Here is a 25,053-nt window from a genome sequence, read left to right on the forward strand (position 1 = left end):
TGCCGGCTGCCATGGCTTGAGGGGACTACCTGTCCAAATCTCCCAGCTGGCCTGGGAATCCGCACGTGGGGGGGCGCCAGCCGCCACGGCTTGAGGGGACCACCTGTCCAAATCTCCCAGCCGGCCCGGGAAGGAGGGAGGGAGGGGCTCCAGCCGCCAGCCGCCACAGCCCGGGGAAGCGTGCACCCCTCGGGGATCTCACCGCAGCGGTTTCTCCCAGCCGGTTCAGCCATTCCAGAATGGGGTACGCTGTCTTTTTGGTCTCTTTGTGGCTCCGGGAGCTGTTCTGTACCGTTTCTTTCTTTAGTAGCTGTTCTGGAGGAGGAACTCAGTCTCAGGCATGAACAAGAAGCAGTTTACTCCCATGCACGTGGCCCAAGTACTCCACAAAGTATGGGTGCCTCCTCTGTCTTTATGGGGATATTCTTAATGACTAAGTCAATGTCTTTACTTGTGATTGCTTTAATGTGGACTTCTGTTCCTTTTGAAGTTTGTGTAGTTTGTGTACATGTTTCTAGGAAATTGTTGATTTCATGTAAGTTGCCTAGTTTGTCTGTAAAGGTGGTTAAAACTTATGATCATTTTTATTGACCCCAGTCTCTTGAATTAAAGACAGAATGATTTCAGAGCAAATTGTTTTCAAATTCACCTTTCAATTTTAGAATTTAGCAATTGTTATATGAGGTTTTACTTTCCTAGTTTCATGTCTTAACAATGAATACTTTTAATCTGTCTGCAAAGACATTCCTGGTATCTCTTCATGTTTAATTTTGGCAGTAATATGCAGTATTCATTTTCCCTCTTTCATATTTCTGATAACCTGGTACATACTTCAACCTTATTGGATTTGCTGCAATGTTTATAGAATGAAAAAATTATATCCATTTTATAAGTTTTTCTTCAAGATATGCCATATATGGAATGCTTAACATATTATCTGAGACATTATGAAAATCTGAAAAACTGGATTTTACATTTATAATGTTAAAATCATCATGGAAATTTATTAAATGTTATTAATATCCTAATTAGCAACATATCTTAGAATTTACATGCATTTAGGGGCAACATGAACTCACTTTCTTTGAGTCATTGGTTTTGATCAATGAAGCTGAGTGATAATTGAAACTCCAGTTTTCTATGGCAGTAATTATCACCCACATTGATCTAATGCTCCAGAGGGCAATGACAGCCTTAACTTAATCACTCTTTCTCCACATACCTCCTCATTTACAGACTACTTTACTCATTTTATCCTTCAATATTCCAGCAGGTATATGTAATCCCTCTATAATCTCTCCTCCATTGTTTTTTCCATTTTTATCAGTAGAAGAAATATTTAGCTTTACCCTTAATTACTTGAATAGCTCCTTAACAGATGCCGGTCTTCTCTTTTCCTTTCCTACAGTTTATTGTTCACAGGGGAACAGAGTGATATTTTACAAGTGTTTTGGATAGTTTTCCCTTCAATTATTTGTATCCTCAGAAATTGAAAGGCACATTCCTCACCTCAGGTTAGGAAAGGCTGATACAATTGACCTCATATCTCACCAGCTTTCCCCTTGATAAACCTATCAAAAGTCAATGGACAGATATATTGAAATAAGCAAAGTTTGATCTCTACCCCATTTCTAATAAGGAGCACAAATGTCAAAAAATTATTTTAATTTACCTTTTGGAAATTCCCTTATTATCTTCATAAGCTGATGTGACTTGCTAACCCAATTGAGATTCTTACTTCAGTTTGAGATCTGTCCTAACTACCTGAAAAATATTAATGATAAATAATAATATGAAAAGAAATATACTTGAAGTGTTTGCTAACTGCCTGAATTTGTTTTCTATGTTAACCTGATTACATCTTATAGTAAGGCTAGAAAGTATTTCTGTTTTTCAAAATATCCATTTGAGGATACTGAGGTACAGGACAGTTAAGTAATTTGCCCAAGGCCACACAGCTTCCATGTGCTGAAGCGAGGCTCAAAACCAGCCAGCCTGTTTCAGGGCTAATGTTGGTAATCACAATGCTTTACGACCATAATAAGAGTTAATATGTGCAGTGCTCACCATACCCAGACATGGTACAGGGTCCTTGGATATATTTGTTAATCTTGAGATGACCCTAGTATGTCCAGTTATTATTATCCTGTTAACGCTGATGACAATGCTGATTCAGGAGACGTTCAAGAGTGACTAAATGAAGGAGTTCAATTTAAAATCAGAGAGTCTTTATATCTTAAAGCATCATTCAGTGTAAACTTGAATGTATTGATCATGATTATCTTATTCATCATTGTGTATCCGGCATTTATAAACAGAGTCTAAGTCATGGTAAGTTAATAAGTATTTGTTGAAAGGAAACATATTAAGAATATCCTTTCCCTTTTAAGTGAGTTGGAATCAGTCATTAAATCTATATCATTTGGTTTTCTCAGCCTGTATGGTGTTCTTCCCAAACTGCCAACTAGCCTTTACCCACAGAACTTTACTGAAACACCAGCAGCCAATGTCAACCAAACATTCTTGTATTTAAGTACACTAGTCATAGCTGAATATATTACTGTAGCTCAACAATGTGTTACATTGCTGGACCTTTATAAATTGCTTGATATGAAATAAATTATATATAGACACATACAATTATATATAACCACATGTAATCATTACACAACAAAATTAACAAAAAAATTTACATTTTAAATTTGGTTTGTTCCAATTAGTATCCAAACAGATATTATCATTGATTTTTGCAGGAAAATTTTAAGTATATCCAGGATATTACATTATTTTCCTGCAGATATTAATGTGTATGTTTATATACATATATATGTATATACAGATATTATATATATATATATAGTCAATAATTTTTTAAAACATTACTATAGTATCTCTGTTACACCCTATAAAATTAGAGGCCCTCACAGCATCAAGCTGTTATGGCTATTAAGTCTCTTCTAATCTTCAACACCTCTTCTATCTCATATATCTGTCATGTGCTGTATGATTTTTATTTCTTTGCTTTAAACAGTAAATAATTTTTTCCAATACAGTTGCTCACAATCTTGTTTTATCTTACTGTGTCCTCATGTTATTAACATGTAGTTCTAGCCTGCATATTTTCCATGATCTGATATATTTAGCACCAAACTTGAATACATTCAGCTCCAACTTTGCCTTATGAAAATATAAGTTGTGAAAGCTGTGATTTCAGCACCAGCACAGTCCACTAGGATGCACATAATATCTGTCTCAATTTCAGTTATGCTTAGTTTATCAGGGGGCTCAGCTGAGTTCAGCCACTTGCACCAATAAACTTTCTCCTCATTTTGACATTAATTCATTTTTCATTCATTCATTTATTCTAGTTTCTGAAACCCATTTTTTATTGTGTTTGCAAAAATAGTATTTATAGTGTTTTCCTAATTCTATTATTCCCTTGAATTTATTAGTTTATTCCATTAAAAATGGCCTTTAGATTCTCATTTCAAAAAGCTTCACTGGGTGCATTTTATTTCTTCATCTTCAAAGTTCTGTCTCTGTTAGCTCTGTCTACTCTGAAGTTTCTCCAAAACGGTTCCCTTTTAAAGGATTCCAACAGCAATCTAATTTTAATGGGTGGAGACACATCTCCATGGAAACCACATAAACAAAATTCCCCACCTACAAGTAGGAGAGTCACATTTCAATGGGAACAACTTAACAAAAATGATCCCACTGAAGCAATTAGAATTGATTACTGATATTTAAAGGTATATTCAAACATTTCTGTTAAGATATCTTCTGAGGGACTCAATAACTGCCCCTTGATATTGTTATTCCTACTGATTTGTTTAGACCTCCTATTTCTTCTAAAGTTGATATTGCTATGGTATATTTTGCTGGAAAATGTCCCTTTAATCCTGGTTAACTGATTGATTTTTACTGAAGAAGGTAATTAAGGTTAATGTTTTCTCACCTCTATTATTGATAACATGATCTTCCTTCTGCAATTTAAAATTGAAAATCCTTCTGTGACAACTTATGTGATTTTATTTCTCTTCCCATAAATTAAATAAACATGGTACTTGGGGTTCTAGGATTAGCAAAGTATTAGATTTTGCTTGGAAGAACTTCTCATAGAAGCAGAGAACAAAGTGTGGTAAATCTGTTTCTTTGCCAGTCCCTCATGTCTCAGAACTCAGCATGTTATACTGAACCCAAGTGAGACAAGAGATAATATGAAATGATGGTCCTTTTAGACTACTTATTATGAACTTTGGTCTCTGGAATGAAAATGTAAGACAAAGATTTTTAGTACTTTTTTCTGTTCCCCATTTATTGTCATTGCTGCTACATGTGAAATGATAATTCCAATTTTATGGGGAGATGAGTTCACAGAATCACAGTCTCATACCTCAGGGTCTGACTGCTTCCCTTCCTTCTCATACATACCTTGGCCATTCTGTATATCACTGAGCTCATTGTTCTAATAGTAGATAATAAGTTTCATGAGTATTTTCTATTTTGGCCAGAAAGGCAGAGTTTGTAAGGAAAGGCAGCACCTCAAGGTCTAGATAACTGATAATGTCTGGAAAAGAGATTCTGTTAGTTAAGAAATAGGTCTAGTGCCAGTGTCACATAAGCACAATAACTCTTGAATTATCAGCTTAGATTTTGGAGAAAGACAAGGAGTCTGACTTCCTATACCAACTCCCAAATAATGAAATCTTCATTGAAGATGAAGATGAAAGTGTCTGATCCAAGTGGTATCAAAAACTGAATTTTAAGCTGCTTTAAGATTGTAATTTTGGAATTAATCTAGTATTCAAAATAGTGTGAAAAATTGTGAAATTTTTTGGAGAAGTATAATTATTTCTGAGCAAAAGCCCTTGGTATGTGATTAATAAGGTGGACCTTATTGAAAAATCTATTCCTCAACATAAATAGTATTACTGTATAACAATTTGTGAGGTATAATTATTTTTATGTAATTTGGGCATGAGATAATTAATTAAATCAATATATGACTATCTATTGAAAATATGTGTGACCACTTGAACATGGGGAGAGTTTATCCCTGCTGAATTTGGGAAAAAGCCTTTAAGGAAAAGTTAATTTCTTAATTGAGAATTTCAGAGAGTAGGAAAAAATTCACCTTCAGTTGTTTTAAGACTCAAATATTTCTTGTGATATTTTCTCTGGCTTAGAAACTTTCTGGGTCATGGAAAATTATTCAGGATATTTGCATTTTTCAAAGACTTCTGAATCTTCTTTCATATGTAATATTGGCCTAAAGAGTAAAATTTAGACAAAAGCAGGAAATTATCACTACTAAGCTGACAAACTGAAATAAGCTATTACAAGGTATACATATATTCGGATTATTTGAAAAAATAACCTGTGTATCACAACAATAAATAACACTTGACTACAAAGTTTCAAATACTGATTTTAACTCTATTTAGAGGAGTCCTCTCATGTCTGTATGAATAATTTCTCCTTAAAAAGAGACAAATAGTATTCTCTGACTCATGCACTTAAACATAAGAGTAACCACTACATTTTAAGTGCTATTAAAAAGCAAAGATTGCTAAACCCTGGTGAATAAAACTGAGCAAAAGAAAATAGGTTTGAGCAGTTAATTATGAGGGGGAAATGAAAAAAAGGTTGCAAAATTTTAACTCCATTTTCCATGAAAAATATAGTTCAAAACTAATATTTCCATGGCAAATACTTTGGTTGTGGATGTGAATATGGAGTCCTAGAAAAGGACAGAATAGGCTGCATGTATTTGGAAATAGATTTCTGATTCTATTACAGATAGTCATTGGAATACTGAGGAATTTCCTACTTTTTAAAATTATTTTGTCTTCCTTTAATTCATTGAATGTAGGTCAAGTTCTGTACACTTAAACATCAGATATCAGACTGTAACCAATTCCTTGGTCATTCTTCTAGAGGAGATACACAGATAATGTAAGCAGGTTGAAACAACCCCACAGTGATTTTTAGTGCAAATTAGTTTTCTATATTCACAGAATTTCCAGGGGTGTGTCCATTGGCACCAGCTGCCTCTTGGGTATCTTTCAGGCCATCACAATCAGCCTCAATAGTGGAAAGAGCTTAAATGAGAAGCCCTGAGGTACATGAGTCCTTCTAATATCTCTTCTGGATATTGCACACACTTGTCAATATCAGTTTTCCAATTTATATAACTGAAAAATTGATTAATAAAGACAGCACAGAGAAAAATTATTCAGAATACATTATGCTCCACTTCCAGCTAGAGATGCAAAAATCACTCTGTACAGCATTATTGTCCTTCCATGATGTTGTGTGTTTGGGACATATGACCTAGGCTAGTGGTTTTTACCTTGTACAGGCACAAACAACACATTCATAGAAAAGATCACTCCCTCAGACTCTCACCTGAATCCAAAGCCACCCAAAGAATCCTTGCCATTGTGATCTCCTTTGTGTGCTTTAATTCCCTCTCCTACATTATTTATGTTTATTTGGCTCTATTTAAGAACCACAATTGGAGGCTGTTGAACTACTCAGATCTAATCACTGCTTTTTCCCCAACAGTCATTTCCTTTACTCCCATGAGCCTTGATTCTACTCTATTCAGATTGTGCTGTGCCTGCTATGGAAGGAATACATGATTCCATTATTTCATCTGAAAAATATAAATTGTCCATTTTACACCATGCTCTGTCATTGGTGAACACACCCTTTAAAATCTCATAAACAAGTCTCATTGCAGACAGAACAGAGAGTTCACATACATTGCTCAACCAGGTTTACCTGATGTTTCCATTTTACTTTACCAAGTTACATTTGACAAAATTAAGAAACCATCATTGGTACACTAATATTAATTGACAGAAATTTTTCAGATTTTAATATTATTGTCTACTATCTATCCATTATCCAATCCAGGACACCATACTATATTTGGTCATAATGTCTCAGAGTATCCTATGATATATGAGAGTTTCTCAGTCTTTTTCTGCTTTTCATGATTTGGACAGGTTTATGGAGTGCTATTCAGGGGCATTTAAGAATGTCCTAAATGTGGACTTTGCTAATATTTTTAAAATGATGAGACCAAGATTTTTTGTTTGTTTTGATGAGGAATACTCTATTTCCTTACAACATATCATATCAAGGGTTCCAGGCAATTACTATGCTTATATCAAGTGATAACAACTTTATTACTTGGTAAATGCAAAGGTTGCCAATTATCTCCACCATAAATTTTCCCTTTCCCTTTCCATACTCTAGTATTTAAAAGGAAGTTATTAAGTTCAATCCAAATTCAAGCAGCAAGTAGGAGTGGTATGGAGAGGTGGAGGCCTGGGTTTTCCTGTAGGAAGAATATCTATCTATCTATCTATCATCTATATCTAGCTATGCTACTGTTCTTCTGTGAAGATTTTTCTCCTATATTATTAATTTGCCAAATAACATATTCATATAAGTACAGGTTCTTGTACATTTATTTTATATTTTGTTACAATTTAATGCCATACTTTTTATTTTGTTCAGATTTTTCCAGATTTATCCTTTGGGAACCCTTTCATATTAGATGCTATGTCCTTTGATATGCATGATTTTCTTGGTTTTGAGCACCGAATTTCTGGCACTGCATGATGTTTCAGTCTCATCTTCTATTTACCCTAGTTCAGATATAGAATCATGCATTTCTACAATGCTATTATTAGACAACGGTATTAGAAATAAAATTCTGAGTTTTGGATGTGCTCATTGCTACTGGTGTATATTGGTTATCAGGCCTTTTAAATGCACAGTGTTTGGAAATTCAGATAGACATTAATATAATAATTTCTATATCTCCCCATCTCTGTTTACCTATGAGTTCATACGGTTGCCTTCCCCAATGGGATATGTCTACTATCAGGCTTTTTAAATACATGGCACTATGAATTGTATGTATGTAGACATTATTATAATTATTTTTATATCTACCTTTTTCCGATCTATGAGTTCATATGAATGCCTCCCCCAATCTAATCCATCAGTACAGTGTCCATTCTAGATTTGCCCATTTCTTATTTTAAATTTACAATTGCCAAATATTATGACTTTGTAGGTTTTGAAGTGTCTTGTGCAACTTATGTTGGATGAGGAGAACTTTTACATAGATTAAGGATGTTAATTTTTGTCTTTCTCCTTTTAAATTCCACTTCATGGCATAAAAATATTCAGACTAATCATGATTTTCATAGTTTATTAAGCAAAACAATTAGCATATACCCAAGCCATTTATTTGCATTGCTACCACCAACTCACAAGCTGAGCCTTGATGTTGGGGAGTTCATAAAGCACATTACTTTTTATTCTCCTAATTAATCCAAGATTTGAGTCTCTGCAATGGTCATTTAATCAGGAGTAAATATAGGCAAAAATAGGATTCAGAAAGTCCACAAGAGATTAGTCCAATATCATTGCTATTCGCTGACTCTGGCAGACATTTAAAGCTACAAGATTTTCTCATGAGGGAATATTGGGTTTCCATGATATCTCACTGTCACTCATATATTTCATTTCAATACTGTGTTGCTCTTCTGGATTGCACAAAACAAATATCATGTGATGGGTCAGTTTAAATAACAGGAATTTATGAGCTTATAATTTTGAGCCTGGGAAAAAGTCCAAATCAGGGCCTCATCGAAGTGATACTTTATTCCCAAAGTCTGGGATTCAACCTGGATGTAGGTGATACTTGGTCCTTAGCTTGTCACATGGTAAGGCACGTGGTGGCCTTTTATGACCCTTTCTTTGGGGTTCTATGAGTTTCAGCTTCTGACTGCTATAGCTGGGGTATTCTCTCTATCTATCTGAATTTAACTCCATTTATAAAGTTCTAAAAAGAAAAGGATTACCCCCTAACTTGTGTCACAGCTTAATTTATATAATATCAACTAAATTTCCTCCTATTAATGGTTTCACACCCACAGGAATGTGCTAAGTTTAAATACAATTTTCTGGTGAACACACAGTTCAACACATCCTATATGACATTCAAAAATATAAACATATGAAAAGAAAGCTAGATGAGACATTCTCAGTGTCTTAAGTTTGCAGGTGCTCTGACAAACAGGACACAATGGGTTAGCTTAACAACAGGAATTTAGTGATTCACAATTTCAGAGTTTAGAAGTCTTGCTTCTTCCAAGGCTCCATAGTTTTCTGCCAGGCAATTCTTGGGTTCCTTTGCTTTTCTGTCATGTACTCATGTTCTCACTTTTATTTTCTGGGTTTACACTGACTTCCTGCTTCTGACCCATACCAGTTGCCTTCTATCACTATGTCTATATATTTTTTCTTTATAAAAGACTGATTAATCTGGAATAGAGCCAGACCTCTTTAATTGAACCACACCTTACTAAAAATAACATCTTCAAGAGATTCCTTTTACAATCAGTTCACAACTGAGAACATGTACAAATTGGGGTAAGTAATTCATTCCATGATTGCCAGAGTGTAATGTGGGGATAGACATAACATTACAAGGGAAGTTCAAGAGACAGCAGGGAAATGTTTTGGGTGATGAAAAATCCCTATATCTTGATAGTGGGAGTGGCTGAAAGACTGTATATGTATTTGTACAGACTTGTAGAATTAAGCAAGTAAGTGTGAATTTTACTTTCAGTAACTTATACCTAAGTAATCCATACTCAAATAAATTCTGCTAACCTTTCTATCCATCTCTATACATACATACACATATACATACATATAAACACACATACAACACATCACATTAACACTCTGGAGAACACTGACTGGCACTACAAGGGTCAATACACATTTATTATTCTTTGGTTTAGATTTTGATACAAGAAGAATAAAAGTGAATAACAATGACATGACAATTTCAGTCACCAAACAATAAAAGACCAACACTTCTCAATAAGAATGGAATTAATATTACGTGGTTATTTATCCTCCATGGAGAGTCTGGGTTAACTTCCTGCAGTGTACCACACAATAAACACTAGTCCAAGCTGGACACACAAGCAGCCAAGATTATATCCAATTCATTGTTTCCAGCTGTTCTCTTTGGCCCATGGTCTACCACAAAGCTACCAATCCAAAGAAGACTGAGTTATCCAATCCTTTGTCTTGCCTCTATAAAGAGGAATGAATTTTACCTACTCTGAATCTGTGTCTGGTTTTAAGTTTAGTTTCCTCGGAATTATTTTTCTCATCTGACTTGAATGCTCTTGTCGGAAGACATAGTTTAGGTGACTGCCTTCCTCCTAGGCCCACAGATAACCATAGTCCATCTCTGGCCCATATTTGTGAGTCTTATTCTCAAGTGTGCACTGCCAATATTGAGGATGAACCATAGAATTATGTTTTCATGGGTCCATAGAAAAAATACCTCAAAGCTTGGAGAGCTATTAACTGTTTGCCATCCTCACTATGAAAGTAAATCACAACTCAAACTGAAGAATCTTTATCCCAAACTCTATCCCTCCCTGGGCTCCATGCAATAGCCCAAATGTTTATTTTGCTTTTGAGTGCAGCTCTCACTTGACTAGTAAGAGAATGTATTTCATTTCTTTCAAATGTTTCTTTGCCTATTACATCTGAGCTCTTTTATTTAGAGGAACTGTTATGGAAGGGGGGCAGGTGAATGAAGAGTTCTATTGGGGGGCACTGGGGATCTGGGTATTCTGTTCTCTTTCCCAACTTCAAGTCTAATTTAAAGGCCCTCTCTTTTATGGGACAGTCAGAATGCCAGTCTTTCATTACTCTCTCACACAGCAGGATGTGGTTGATTCATTTTCACTGAAAAGCATTCTTCTTCCCACTCATCAGATCATCCATAAACTTTTCTCTTCAAATTGGAAATTCAGGATTACTTCCTAAAATCTATAGCTTGGCAACCTGTGCAATTGTCATCAAGACTTGGCACCAGACAATCTACCTTCTAAGGGGCCCCAAAGTCCATTAAATTTGAACCCAGATGCAAATTGTCTGTTAAAATTTTGTTTCCCATCTGAGGCCATTTTAAATATGAGCTGACTTATCTTCTTGTAGTCTCTTTTGTAGTACTGTTATTATTCTAATGTTTCACAGAATATATTTTAATGTATTCATTTTACTCCAGAAGCATTAGACTATTTGACCTGACACTAATTCTCTTACAATGTCAGGCACAGTATTCATAAGTTTCCTTCCAATACCTGCAATAGCTATATCCTAATTTTTCTCCAGGCTCACATGAGGTCAATTGGATAACAATACAAGTCCAATCCACTGAACTCAAATTTGCTATAGGACTGTTTTAATTTCCTAGGCTGCTTATAGCATATACCATGAAATAGGTTGGCTTAAACAATGGGAATTATTCATGCATGACTAAAGCAGGAAAATATCTAAATCAAGGCATCAAGGAGATGCTTTCTTCCCAAAAGCCTCCTTTGGAAAATCTTGCTTCTTATGCCACACGCAAAAGCACAGGATGGCATCTGTTGGCCTCTCCTTTCTCTCTGGGTTTCATTGATTTCAGCTTCTTGGTTTGTGGCTTTTTTCCCTGAATTTCATTCTCTTATAAAGGACTCCAGTAAGAAGATTAAGAATCGTCCTAATTAAAACGGTTCAAGTCTTAGCTGAAGTAGAACATGAAAAGGTCATACATACTGTGAGACCACAACCACAGATATGGATTAAATTTAAGAACATGATTTTCACAGGTTCTTGTAGCTCCTAACCACAACAAGGACTATCCCATGCTATTATCTTGCTATGTACCTGTGTTTCCAATGCCATCCCAGTTAAATCATAAATGAAACAAAAATGTCAGTTTACAAAGTACACAATCAAAAACATTTCAAGATGTTAGATTATTTCAGAAATAATCTTCTTTGGCTGGACTCAGATTTCATTGCAGCAACCATAAATAAAATATAATTATATAAGTACTTGTATAATGAATACATTAGATTTCATTTGCTTTAGTCATGTTTATTTGCTAGCTATTATTGGAACAGAATTCTCTCTCATTAACAACTTTTTAATCTGAGACTGGCTTATAATTGTGCTTCAGAGTCTGTGAAGAATAAGTGTATCAATAACTGAACTAGGTTAAAAACAGTCAATTCAGTTTTTTCCTGATAAAATGTGAGAACTTTTCAAATCTTCCAGGTTTCTGAAACAGAGCTTGGATATACAGGCTTCATGACTCAAGAGAATAAAGGGTCAGACAGTTGGGAAACATGCACTGATTAAGGAATAGGTTTTGCCAGACACCAACTAGGCTTATGAAAACAGAAAAATAAATATAACTAATGTAAGAAGGAATATAAAACAACAAAGATATTTTTAAAAAGACAAGGATGATTTGAGTAGTTCTGGTCTCATGGGAGGATCTGGGGGAGATATAGTTCCTGTAGGGAAGCTGTACTTGCTGCTGGTGTCTATACAGGAAGTAAACCATAGAGCCACATTCCCAACACAAAACTTCATGGAGTGTGGGCCATGGTGGCTCAATGGCAGTGTTCCTGCCTGCCATGCTGGAGATCCAGGTTCAGTTCCCTTTGTCTACTCATGCAAAAAAAACTTCATGGAAAGGTAGCAATATTATATATAATAGGCCTGAGATTTATTTCATCAAGAGTAATGGAAGAGTATCAAAAGTCTAAACATTTTATGCTAGTAATCCATATAGGAATAATGGTATTTATATCATGTGCAAGATACAACAGAGAGTATTGAAGGGACTAATATACTTTGGGGTTTTAATTTAAGCTTTGCCCACCTGGAGTTCCAAGGTATTATCATGATGGCCTGGAATGTACTCGTGATGGGAGGTATGCCAAAGTCACAGAAGAAGTTTCAAAATCATTGGAGAAATGTGTCCCCCAGAAACTTTGGTTGTCTCACAACTTACTCTGCAGAGAATGACGAAGGAGTAGGCAACATCCAGGTAAATGAAAATCAAATCTGTATACATTGATCTGTATCCAATGATATTAAGGAATGGATAATAATATAAAAGTGAGATATTCCCCAACATTTCAATGGCAATATGAAACAGGAAGATTATTCCAATTTTCAACTCCATGGAGGTCATTCTGTTATTTTTTAGGACTCATCATTTACTTTCACATATTGTGTTTCTGTATGGAAACATAAATTGTGGGTTATTTTTTTCTCATGCAAAATTAAACTCTAAATTCTCCACTTACTACTTTTTTCTCTGAGAACTTATCTCTAAAATATCTTTTATTTCATTAAGAAATTTCCCAAGTTTGTATGTAGCACTTAAAATATATAGATCACTATTATTAACATTTTACAGATTTTCTCTTAATATTTACAGCTCTAAGAATTAGGACCTATTTGTTATTCTCATTTTAAAGACTAGAATAATTAAGCTAAAAATAGATTAAGTGACTCAACTAAATACCAGTATTGTCAAGGTTTGAACCCGGAGGCTTGGTTGACATGACTTTGGTATTTACCACACTGTTATACTCTCATAATCTGGCTCTTTTCTTTAAACATTGCTCATATATTTATATATTTCCTCATTGAAATTTTTTATTTTATATTTGTGCTAATATGTCTTTTTGCATAAATATTTTAAATAAAAACAACATCACTTATGGATGAAGATGGGAAGGTTTTATTAAAATGAAAGGGCAGGGACTTCCTGGAAGATGGCGGCTTAGTAAGACGCGCGGATCTTAGTTTCTTCTCCAGGACACCTACTAGGGGAGTAGAAACGATACAGAAAGCGCCCAAAGCCACAACAGAGATAAAAAAGACAGCGTACCCCATCCTGGAACGGCTGGCTGGCTGAGAGAAGCAGCTCGGGTGAGATCGCCGAGGCACGCGGGCCCTACCAGGCGGGGTGGCAAGCAGCCGGAGTTACTCCCTTCCCCCTTCCCGGGCCGGCTGGGAGAATTGGAGAGGTGGTCCCCTGAAACCAGGGCGACTGGCGCCCACACCACGCGCAGCCCCCGGACCAACTGAGAGAATTGGATCGGAAACCCCCAGGCCGCGGAGAACGGTGACCCCATGACTCCCGGGGAACGTGCACTCTCTCGGGCGGGCCGCTGCCGCTGGCGCCCTCCCGCCACGCTTGTTGCCCAGGGCCGACTAGGAAATTCGGACGGGCTCTTTCCCTGGCTGCAGCGACCAGCAACCCTCCCTGCGTTCGGACACCCTCCCTGCGTTCGGACCCCGGGCCGGCTCAAGCCGCTTCGGCTAGCGAACCCCCAGGACGGCGAGAGTTTTCCAAAGTTTAAGGTCCCACAGCACCTTTTACAGGTGGGACCCGCAGACAAACGTGTGCCACGAGCGCCACCTACTGGGCAGGATAAGAAAAACAGAACCCAGAGATTTCACAGAAAAATATTACAACCTTGCTGGGTCCAACACCAAGAGAAATCTGAATAAATGCCCAGACGCCAGCAGCAGAAGATAACTGTCCACGCTCAAAAGATTGAGAATATGGCTCAGTCAAAGGAACAAACCAATAGCTCAAATGAGACACAAGAGCTGAGACAACTAATGCTGAATATACGAACAGAAATGGAAAACCTCTTCAAAAATGAAATCGATAAATTGAGGGAGGACATGAAGAGGACATGGGCTGAACATAAAGAAGAAATAGAAAAACTGAAAAAACAAATCGCAGAACTTATGAAGTGAAGGATAAAGTAGCAAACATAGAAAAAATAATGGATAGCTACAATGAAAGATTTAAAGAGACAGAAGATAGAATTAGTGATTTGGAGGATGGAACATCTGAATTCCAAAAAGAAACAGAAACTATAGGGAAAAGAATGGAAAAATTTGAACAGGGTATCAGGGAACTCAAGGACAATATGAACCGCACAAATATACGTGTTGTAGGTGTCCCAGAAGGAGAAGAGAAGGGAAAGGAGGAGAAAAACTAATGGAAGAAATTATCACTGAAAATTTCCCAACTCTTATGAAAGACCTAAAATTACAGATCCAAGAAGTGCAGCGCACCCCAAAGAGATTAGACCCAAATAGGCGTTCTCCAAGACACTTACTAGTTAGAATGTCAGAGGTCAAAGAGAAAGAGAAGATCTTGAAAGCAGCAAGAGAAAAACAATCCATTACATACAAGGGAAACCCAATAAGACTTTGTGTAGATTTCTCAGCAGAAACCATGGAAGCTAGAAGACAGTGGGATGATATATTTAAAATACTAAAAGAGAAAAACTGCCAACCAAGACTCCTATATCCAGCAAAATTATCCTTCAAAAATGAGGGAGAAATTAAAACATTCTCAGACAAAAAGTCACTGAAAGAATTTGTGACCAAGAGACCAGCTCTGCAAGAAATACTAAAGGGAGCACTAGAGTCAGATACAAAAAGACAGAAGAGAGAGATATGGAAAAGAGTGTAGAAAGAAGGAAAATCAGATATGATATGTAATACAAAAGGCAAAATGTTAGAGGAAAATATTATCCAAACAGTAATAACACTAAATGTCAATGGACTGAATTCCCCAATCAAAAGACATAGATTGGCAGAATGGATTAAAAAACAGGATCCTTCGATATGCTGTCTACAGGAAACACATCTTAGACCCAAAGATAAACATAGGTTGAAAGTGAAAGGTTGGGAAAAGATATTTCATGCAAATAACAACCAGAAAAGAGCAGGAGTGGCTAACTAATATCCAACAAATTAGACTTCAAATGTAAAACAGTTAAAAGAGACAAAGAAGGACACTATATACTAATAAAAGGAACAATTAAACAAGAAGACATAACAATCATAAATATTTACGCACCGAATCAGAATGCCCCAAAATACGTGAGGAATATACTGCAAACACTGAAAAGGGAAATAGACTCATATACCATAATAGTTGGAGACTTCAACTCACCACTCTCATCAAGGGACAGAACATCTAGACAGAGGATCAACAAAGAAATAGAGAATCTGAATATTACTATAAATGAACTAGACTTAATAGACATTTATGGACATTACATCCCACAACAGCAGGATACACCTTTTTCTCAAGTGCTCATGGATCATTCTCAAAGATAGACCATATGCTGGGTCACAAAGCAAGTCTCAACAAATTTAAAAAGATTGAAATCTTACACAACACTTTCTCGGACCATAAAGGAATGATGTTGGAAATCAATAATAGGCAGAGTGCCAGAAAATTCACAAATACATGGAGGCTCAACAACACACTCCTAAACAATGACTGGGTCAAAGAAGAAATTGCAAGAGAAATTAGCAAATACCTCGAGGCGAATGAAAATGAAAACACAACATATCAAAACTTATGGGACGCAGCAAAGGCAGTGCTAAGAGGGAAATTTATTGCCCTAAATGCCTATATCAGAAAAGAAGAAAAGGCAAAAATTCAGGAATTAACTATCCATTTGGAAGAACTGGAGAAAGAACAGCAAGCTAACCCCAAAGCAAGCAAAAGGAAAGAAATAACAAAGATTAGAGCACAAATAAATGAAATTGAAAACATGAAAACAATAGAGAAAATCAATAAGGCCAGAAGTTGGTTCTATGAGAAAATCAATAAGATTGATGGGCCCTTAGCAAGATTGACAAAAAGAAGAAGAGAGAGGATGCAAAAAAATAAGATCAGAAATGGAAGAGGAGACATAACTACTGACCTCACAGAAATAAAGGAGGTAATAACAGGATAATGAACAACTTTACGCTAATAAATACAACAATTTAGAGGAAATGGACGGGTTCCTGGAAAGACATGAACAACCAACTTTGACTCAAGAAGACATAGATGACCTCAACAAACCAATCACAAGTAAAGAAATTGAATTAGTCATTCAAAAGCTTCCTAAAAAGAAAAGTCCAGGACCAGATGGCTTCACATGTGAATTCTACCAAACGTTCCAGAAAGAATTAGCACCAATTCTCTTCAAACTCTTCAAAAAAATCGAAGTGGAGGGAAAACTACCTAATTCATTCTATGAAGCCAACATCACCCTCATACCAAAACCAGGCAAAGATATTACAAAAAAAGAAAACTACAGACCAATCTCTCTAATGAATACAGATGCAAAAATCCTCAATAAAATTCTAGCAAATCGTATCCAACAACACATTAAAAGAATTATACATCATGACCAAGTAGGATTCATCCCAGGTATGCAAGGATGGTTCAACATAAGAAAATCAATTAATGTAATACACCATATCAACAAATCAAAGCAGAAAAATCACATGATCATCTCAATTGATGCAGAGAAGGCATTCGACAAGATTCAACATCCTTTCCTGTTGAAAACACTTCAAAAGATAGGAATACAAGGGAACTTCCTTAAAATGATAGAGGGAATATATGAAAAACCCACAGCTAATATCATCCTCAATGGGGAAAAATTGAAAACTTTCCCCCTAAGATCAGGAACAAGACAAGGATGTCCACTATCACCACTATTATTCAACATTGTGTTGGAGGTTCTAGCCAGAGCAATTAGACAAGAAAAGAAATACAAGGCATCAAAATTGGAAAGGAAGAAGTAAAACTATCACTGTTTGCAGACGATATGATACTATACGTCGAAAACCCGGAAAAATCCACAACAAAACTACTAGAGCTAATAAATGAGTACAGCAAAGTAGCAGGTTACAAGATCAACATTCAAAAATCTGTAGCATTTCTATACACTAGTAATGAACAAGCTGAGGGGGAAATCAAGAAACGAATCCCATTTACAATTGCAACTAAAAGAATAAAATACCTAGGAATAAATTTACATAAAGAGACAAAAAACCTATATAAAGAAAACTACAAAAAACTGCTAAAAGAAATCACAGAAGACCTAAATAGATGGAAGGGCATACCATGTTCATGGATTGGAAGACTAAATTTAGTTAAGATGTCAATCCTACCTAAATTGATTTACAGATTCAATGCAATACCAATCAAAATCCCAACAACTTATTTTTCAGAAATAGAAAAACCAATAAGCAAATTTATCTGGAAGGGCAGGGTGCCCCGAATTGCTAAAAACATCTTGAGGAAAAAAAACGAAGCTGGAGGTCTCGCGCTGCCTGACTTTAAGGCATATTATGAAGCCACAGTGGTCAAAACAGCATGGTATTGGCATAAAGATAGATATATCGACCAATGGAATCGAATAGAGTGCTCAGATATAGACCCTCTCATCTATGGACATTTGATCTTTGATAAGGCAGTCAAGCCAACTCACCTGGGACAGAGCAGTCTCTTCAATAAATGGTGCCTAGAGAACTGGATATCCATATGCAAAAGAATGAAAGGAGACCCATCTCTCACACCCTATACAAAAGTTAACTCAAAATGGATCAAAGATCTAAACATTAGGTCTAAGACCATAAAACAGTTAGAGGAAAATGTTGGGAGATATCTTATGGATCTTACAACTGGAGGCGGTTTTATGGACCTTAAACCTAAAGCAAGAGCACTGAAGAAGGAAATAAATAAATGGGAACTCCTCAAAATTAAACACTTTTGTGCATCAAAGAACTTCATCAAGAAAGTAGAAAGACAGCCTTCACAATGGGAGACAATATTTGGAAATGATATATCAGATAAAGGTCTAGTATCCAGAATTTATAAAGAGATTGTTCATCTCAACAACAAAAAGACAGCCAACCCAATTGCAAAATGGGAAAAAGACTTGAACAGACACCTCTCAGAAGAGGAAATACAAATGGCCAAGAGGCACATGAAGAGATGCTCAATGTCCCTGGCCATTAGAGAAATGCAAATCAAAACCACAATGAGATATCATCTCACACCCACCAGAATGGCCATTATCAACAAAACAGAAATGACAAGTGCTGGAGAGGATGCGGAGAAAGAGGCACACTTATCCACTGTTGGTGGGAATGTCAAAGGGTGCAACCACTGTGGAAGGCAGTTTGGCGGTTCCTCAAAAAGCTGAATATAGAATTGCCATACGACCCAGCAATGCCATTGCTAGGTATATACTCAAAGGACTTAAGGGCAAAGACACAAACGGACATTTGCACACCAATGTTTATAGCAGCATTATTTACAATTGCAAAGAGATGGAAACAGCCAAAATCTCCATCAACAGAAGAGTGGCTAAACAAACTGTGGTATATACATACGATGGAATATTATGCAGCTTTAAGACAAGATAAACTTATGAACCATGTAATAACATGGATGGACCTAGAGAATATTATGCTGAGTGAATCCAGCCAAAAACTAAAGGACAAATACTGTATGGTCCCACTGATGTGAACGGACATTCGAGAATAAACTTGAAATATGTCATTGGTAACAGAGTTCAGCAGGAGTTAGAAACAGGGTAAGACAATGGGTAATTGAAGCTGAAGGGATACAGACTGTGCAACAGGACTAGATACAAAAACTCAAAAATGGACAGCACAATAATACCTAATTGTAAAGTAATCATGTTAAAACACTGAATGAAGCTGTATCTGAGCTATAGGTTTTTGTTTTGTTTTGTTTTGTTTTGTTTTGATTTTACTATTATTACTTTTATTTTTTTCTCTATATTAACATTCTATATCTTTTTCGGTTATGTTGCTAGTTCTTCTAAACCAATGCAAATGTACTAAGAAATGATGATCATGCATCTATGTGATGATGTTAAGAATTAATGATTGCATGTGTAGAATGGTATGATCTCTAAATGTTGGGTTAATTTCTTTTTTCCGTTAATTAAAAAAAAAAAAAGAGAAGGGATAATTGGAGATGAAGGGATACAGACTGTACAACGGGACTGGATATAAACTCAGAAATGGACAGCACAATACTACCCAATTGTAATGCAATTATGTTAAAACACTGAATGAAGCTGCATGTGAGGTATAGGTTTTTTGTTTTTGTTTTTTTTGTTTTTTTTTTCTTTCTATTATTGTTTTAATTCTTATTCTGTTGTCTTTTTATTTCTTTTCTAAATCGATGCAAATGTACTAAGAAATGATGAATATGCAACTATGTGATGTTATTAAGAATTACTGATTGTACATGTAGATTGGAATGATTTCTAATTGTTTTGTTAATTCTTTTTTTAATTAATAAAAAAAAAAATGAAAGGGCATCTAATTATTTTCCATGACCAAATTCCATTTAAGGAATGTGGATTAATATTAGGAGAACAATAGAAAGACATATTATTTTCTTGCTAAGGCCATTTATAATATCATTATAAGAAATTATTGTTTAATATTTGTGTTTATCATGGGCTATGGGATAAGGAATCTAGATAAGAGATAAATATTTTCATGTAGAAACTAAATTATTCCTCATTAAAATGCACATAATTATATTTCATTATTTTAGAAAGATTAAGTGAAATTTTAGTAAGTGATTCAGAAAAGTTAAAATATAAGAGAAGTAGATAAAATGAAATTTACAGTTGTAAAATCTCATGCATTGTATAAACTGATATAGGGGAGAGATGAGGATGAGCCTGAAAAAGGAAAATAGAATTTTTAAACCTGAGGAAATACCACAAGATTTTGAGCTTAAAAATGCCAAAGCCCTTGGGGGTGTTTGGGTGGTTAAGTGGTAGAGTGCTTACCTTTGATGCAGGAAAATGGGTTTGATTCCTGGACCATGCACCCCCCTAAAAATAACTTGTCAAATCACTTGTTTTTTCCTGCTTTCTGAATCCCACAAGTATGAAGTTAACCTTTCTTTAAAAACTCCTTCCCTAATATCATGATGGAAAATTGTTCTATCTTGATCAACACATTGGAGATATTCTCAGTAGACACACACTTTCATCTCCATCAAACAAATCAAACCCAAGTGAGAGAAAAATATTTATATTGAGCAATTACCACTCATTCATATTGTTTGTACATAAAATTGGAAGAATCAATTAGCAGCATCAAACTATTATCACATGTACAGCACATTTTTAAAATAAGTATATTAAAGTGAAAATTTCTCTGTGATTTGTTTGTAACATATTGAATAGCAGTTTAATTTTTGGATTACTGCCTCAAGGATCATAAAAGTCAGTCTTAATCATTCCTTGGAACAAACACCAATATTTACCACCATCAAAGATTATTTTAAATATATTAGAAAGAGTTATGATTGGTGTAGGGTCTAGAACCTCCAGTTTCTCCCAACTCTCAAGTGAGAATAATCACACAAAGAAGCTCCAAGAGTCAATAAATTCATATAAGTAAAAACTATCAAATGCAATGTTTGCCACATCAGTCACAGTATTAATTTTTTATTATTAATTTCCATAGTTCAAGCTCAGACTTAATAATTATCCTTCTTCCTTTGTGACTTGCTACTGAGAAGTCCATGTCCCCAAAAGATCCCTGATGAGACCTAAAGACTTACAGAGATGATACATCTACTTCCCTTACAGACTATTCACAGACTAAAATAGAAAATACCCAAATCCTTTCTTCTATCAAAATAGGGGGATTATTGTGACAGTCCAGGCACATCTTTTTTTTTGGGAGAGAGGAAAAGTGGACACTGAGATATTGGTTTGTGATTCTGTGACTTCAATTCCCAAATTAACTGCAATTAGTCCTTACCTGTATTTTCAGTGACACTACATGTTTGTTTCACTGAGAATATTTCTTACAAATTTTCTCCCAGTTCCCAATTCCAAGAAACAACTAAAAGTTTCTAATGAGCGTTTCCAAAGTGACAGGTTGAGTCCCTGAGAGATGTTCTTTCCTTAATAGCTGGAGATAAACAACATTTCATATGTCAGAAGTAGGAAATATTCAGATCTGTCATATGATGGACAGGCCACAAAGCAGATCAATGGATTCACCACTTTCCTAGGATTTTGCAGAGCCACAAATATAATTGTCAGTTTATGCTCTGGCTCTTGGACTGCAAAATTTTGTAGTTTAAGAGCAGAGGAATGGTACAAAGGACCTCTTAATAAGGGACTTTCAAGAAGAGAAGTGAAAGGAAGAACATAATACCATCGACTTAAATTAAAAATCATTAGAGAACATGTTTTCTATTCAATGCAAATTATTTGGAAAGAGCAGTTAACATTAACATATATATCTTCTGGGAATATATAGTTTATCAGCATTAATCCAAGAAGAGTTAGAAATTTTGGATTAAAAATATCCATAGAAGAAAAATGTACTCATGAAAGACATTCCTTAGATAAAAGGAATAGTTGACATAGTTTATCAGTGACATTCTACTCCTCTAAAATATCAAATAAATGAATGCTTCTTAGGTCCTTCAAGTTATTGAAGAACACTGCTTCCAAATAATTTACCAAACTCTTCAGTAGTTTGTCATGGTTATAATATTTGTGAAATCTTGTATAAGACAAAGATGTAAAATTATTCTATATACTGTTAGCAAAAAAAGATAAATAAAATCAACCAATAGGCTAATCATCTATTATTAGAAATATTAATATGATTAAGTGCAACTTTTAACAGGAATGCAATGCTATCATTATTAGTAAATGCATTAATATCATTTTGTACATTTAAGGAGAAATATATAGAGGTAAATTAATTTATTTGACAGAATCCTATAGAGGATTATAAAATTAATTTGATAAAATATTTTGGTTATTTCCTCAACTTAAAATAAATTTCACTGAGCTCTAAAATGTTATCTATAAAAGTAGTAGATTAATTCTCAGTAAGTTCAAAAGAACACTGTCGGAGATCCACATCACCTCACTTGCTTAGCACATTACTGTAGGCATTAGTAAAGACAATTAAATATTGGAAAATGATTAATTAAAGTGGTAAATCGTGTTTCATTGTAGAGCACATAAATATATATGGGGAAAGTCCAAAAATGAATGAAAAAAAATTTACAAAAATTTTATCTACAAAATAATTTTAGGGAATATGACATTAGTGTAGAGCATAAAACTTCATACTTACACATTTTAATCATTTACAAGTTACAATAGAAGTGAGGCTATCATTTTAAAAGAATAAATTAAAATAGTAAGAATTCTAACGAGAAATGTGAAAAGACTGGAGGGAATCATAAAATATTTCTTATACAAGTAATGCTGAGTTGAGAAAATGAGAAAAAGTATTCCATCATCTTAGATAGGAAGATAGCTCCAGTATATATAGTCATGTACATTTTTCATGGTTAGAAATAGTCAAGAAAACATATCTCAAATGTGGCTAGTACCACTAGATATTTAATCATATTACAAAGCATCTTTAATAAAAACAGTGTGGTATTTGTGTGAATACATTGAGAGACTACTGGATTAGAAAATTCAGGAATATGCCAGAGTGTGTAAGGATATATACAAAAGAGGGCAATGGGGAACACACTTTTAATAATTTGTGTTTGAACTCTTCCCTATTCTTATTGAAGTGCAAGAGATAAATTCTGATCCATTCCTTTGGTCATGCTCCAAAATAATGCCAAATGAATCAAAATTATATTTTAAAAATTAAAATGGACTTCTTATGACCACAATGGCTAATAGAGACTAGATATACCTTCTCACCTGACACAACAAATACAAACAGATGCTCTACATTCAACAATAATGCTCAAGAAATAAGATGTGGCAATAAAGGAAAATGATCTCTGACAAATAGTAAATGAAGGAGGTGGGTCCTATTCTTACTTTATTAGTCAAGGTTCTCTAGGGAATCAGAATCAACAGGAGATATCTGTAAGTATTATACTTTTGTAAAAATTGCTCCCATGACTGTGGGGATTGTTAAGTCCAAATTCTACAGGGTAGCACTCAAGCTGATGAAGGTTTTCAATGGATTCCCCAGGAGAAGCTGGCAGGATGAAGAGATGAAAGTTCTCCCCTTTGATTGTGAAATCATCTGTTCTCTTTTGAAAGTCTTCAACTGATTCAATGAAACTTCTCTCATTGTTGAATGGATTCTGAGAGGTTAGTTGATTGTAGATATAATCATCCATAGATGCAATCAACTTAATCATAATTGTAGTCCACAAAATGTCTTCACAATGACAATCAGGCCAGTGCCTGTTCGACCAAACCATAACCTGGCCAAATTCACATATGAACTTAACCATCACACTTATTGTGAGATCAGATTATTGCCTAGAAAGAGTGTGTAGTTCATGGAATTGGGAGGACAGACAGCTCCTTAAGTTGATGATATGAGATCAGAGGTCCAGGGAGATAAGACAAGTAGAGTTAAAGAAACAGAAAGCAATCCAGAGAGAACTGCATAGATAGAAACTCAGAAAATTGCAAGGGTCTCTCCAAGTATTAATCAAAGTAGTCATCACATAGGCAGGAAAGACTAATCAACATTAAGGGAGACCATGTAATAGGATTAGAGTGCAGAGTATGTGGTATTCACTGAGGGCAAGGCATAGCACCTGTTCTGATCAAATAGACTGGGAAAAAATACTCAAAATTTATGAGGCTTTGCATAGATTGAGCAAGATGGTATTTTCTTAGTTATGTGAAATAATTATTCCTAAATTCACATTTGCTCAAGCCCCAACTAATAGATCATAAAATCAAAACTTGATTTTGACATAAAATCCAAAACTGTTTCTAAATAACTTAACTGTTTCACTCAACATATTTCAGGAATATTTACAGTCATACAAATATATGCAGCAGCCAGCAAAATAAAATTCACCATGGATGGAAAGTAGTTAAAGATTAGCCAGCATCTCAGTGGACAGGAAAGCATGACCCATAATAATGGGAATAATCAAACAATCAAAATTAAATCATAATAGAAGCAGAGGGAACACTTTCTAACTGATTTTGTAAGGCCAGTAACATCACAGTACCAAAGCCAAAGACTTTAAAGGAATGGAAAATTAAAGAAGAATTTCTCTTATGAGAAGCAATGCAAAAATTCTCACCAAGGTGTTAGTAAATTGAATCCAACAGTTTATAAAATAATTATACACATGACAATGCAAGAGTTATTCCAGGTTAAAAACACTGGTTCATCACTCAAAGATTGATTAATTGAATTGTATTGGTGAGGGTTTGCCAAGGAAATAGAGTCAACAAGATACATATTATATACACCATGTAAATTTTATGAGATTTAATACAGGAATTG

At 35.1% G+C, this 25,053-nt stretch overlaps 1 long non-coding RNA gene across 1 annotated transcript; it reads left to right on the top strand.

Annotated features, from left to right (window-relative positions):
* The first annotated feature begins 3,658 nt into the window (after positions 1-3,658).
* LOC143676149 (uncharacterized) lies at positions 3,659-24,579 on the top strand. Its single transcript, XR_013171866.1, has 3 exons — positions 3,659-3,752; positions 12,769-12,946; positions 23,767-24,579. It is a non-coding gene; the product is annotated as an uncharacterized LOC143676149 (long non-coding RNA).
* The last annotated feature ends 474 nt before the right edge of the window (positions 24,580-25,053 follow it).

This window comes from Tamandua tetradactyla, chromosome 3 (assembly GCF_023851605.1).
Source record: "Tamandua tetradactyla isolate mTamTet1 chromosome 3, mTamTet1.pri, whole genome shotgun sequence".
NCBI lineage: Eukaryota > Metazoa > Chordata > Mammalia > Pilosa > Myrmecophagidae > Tamandua > Tamandua tetradactyla.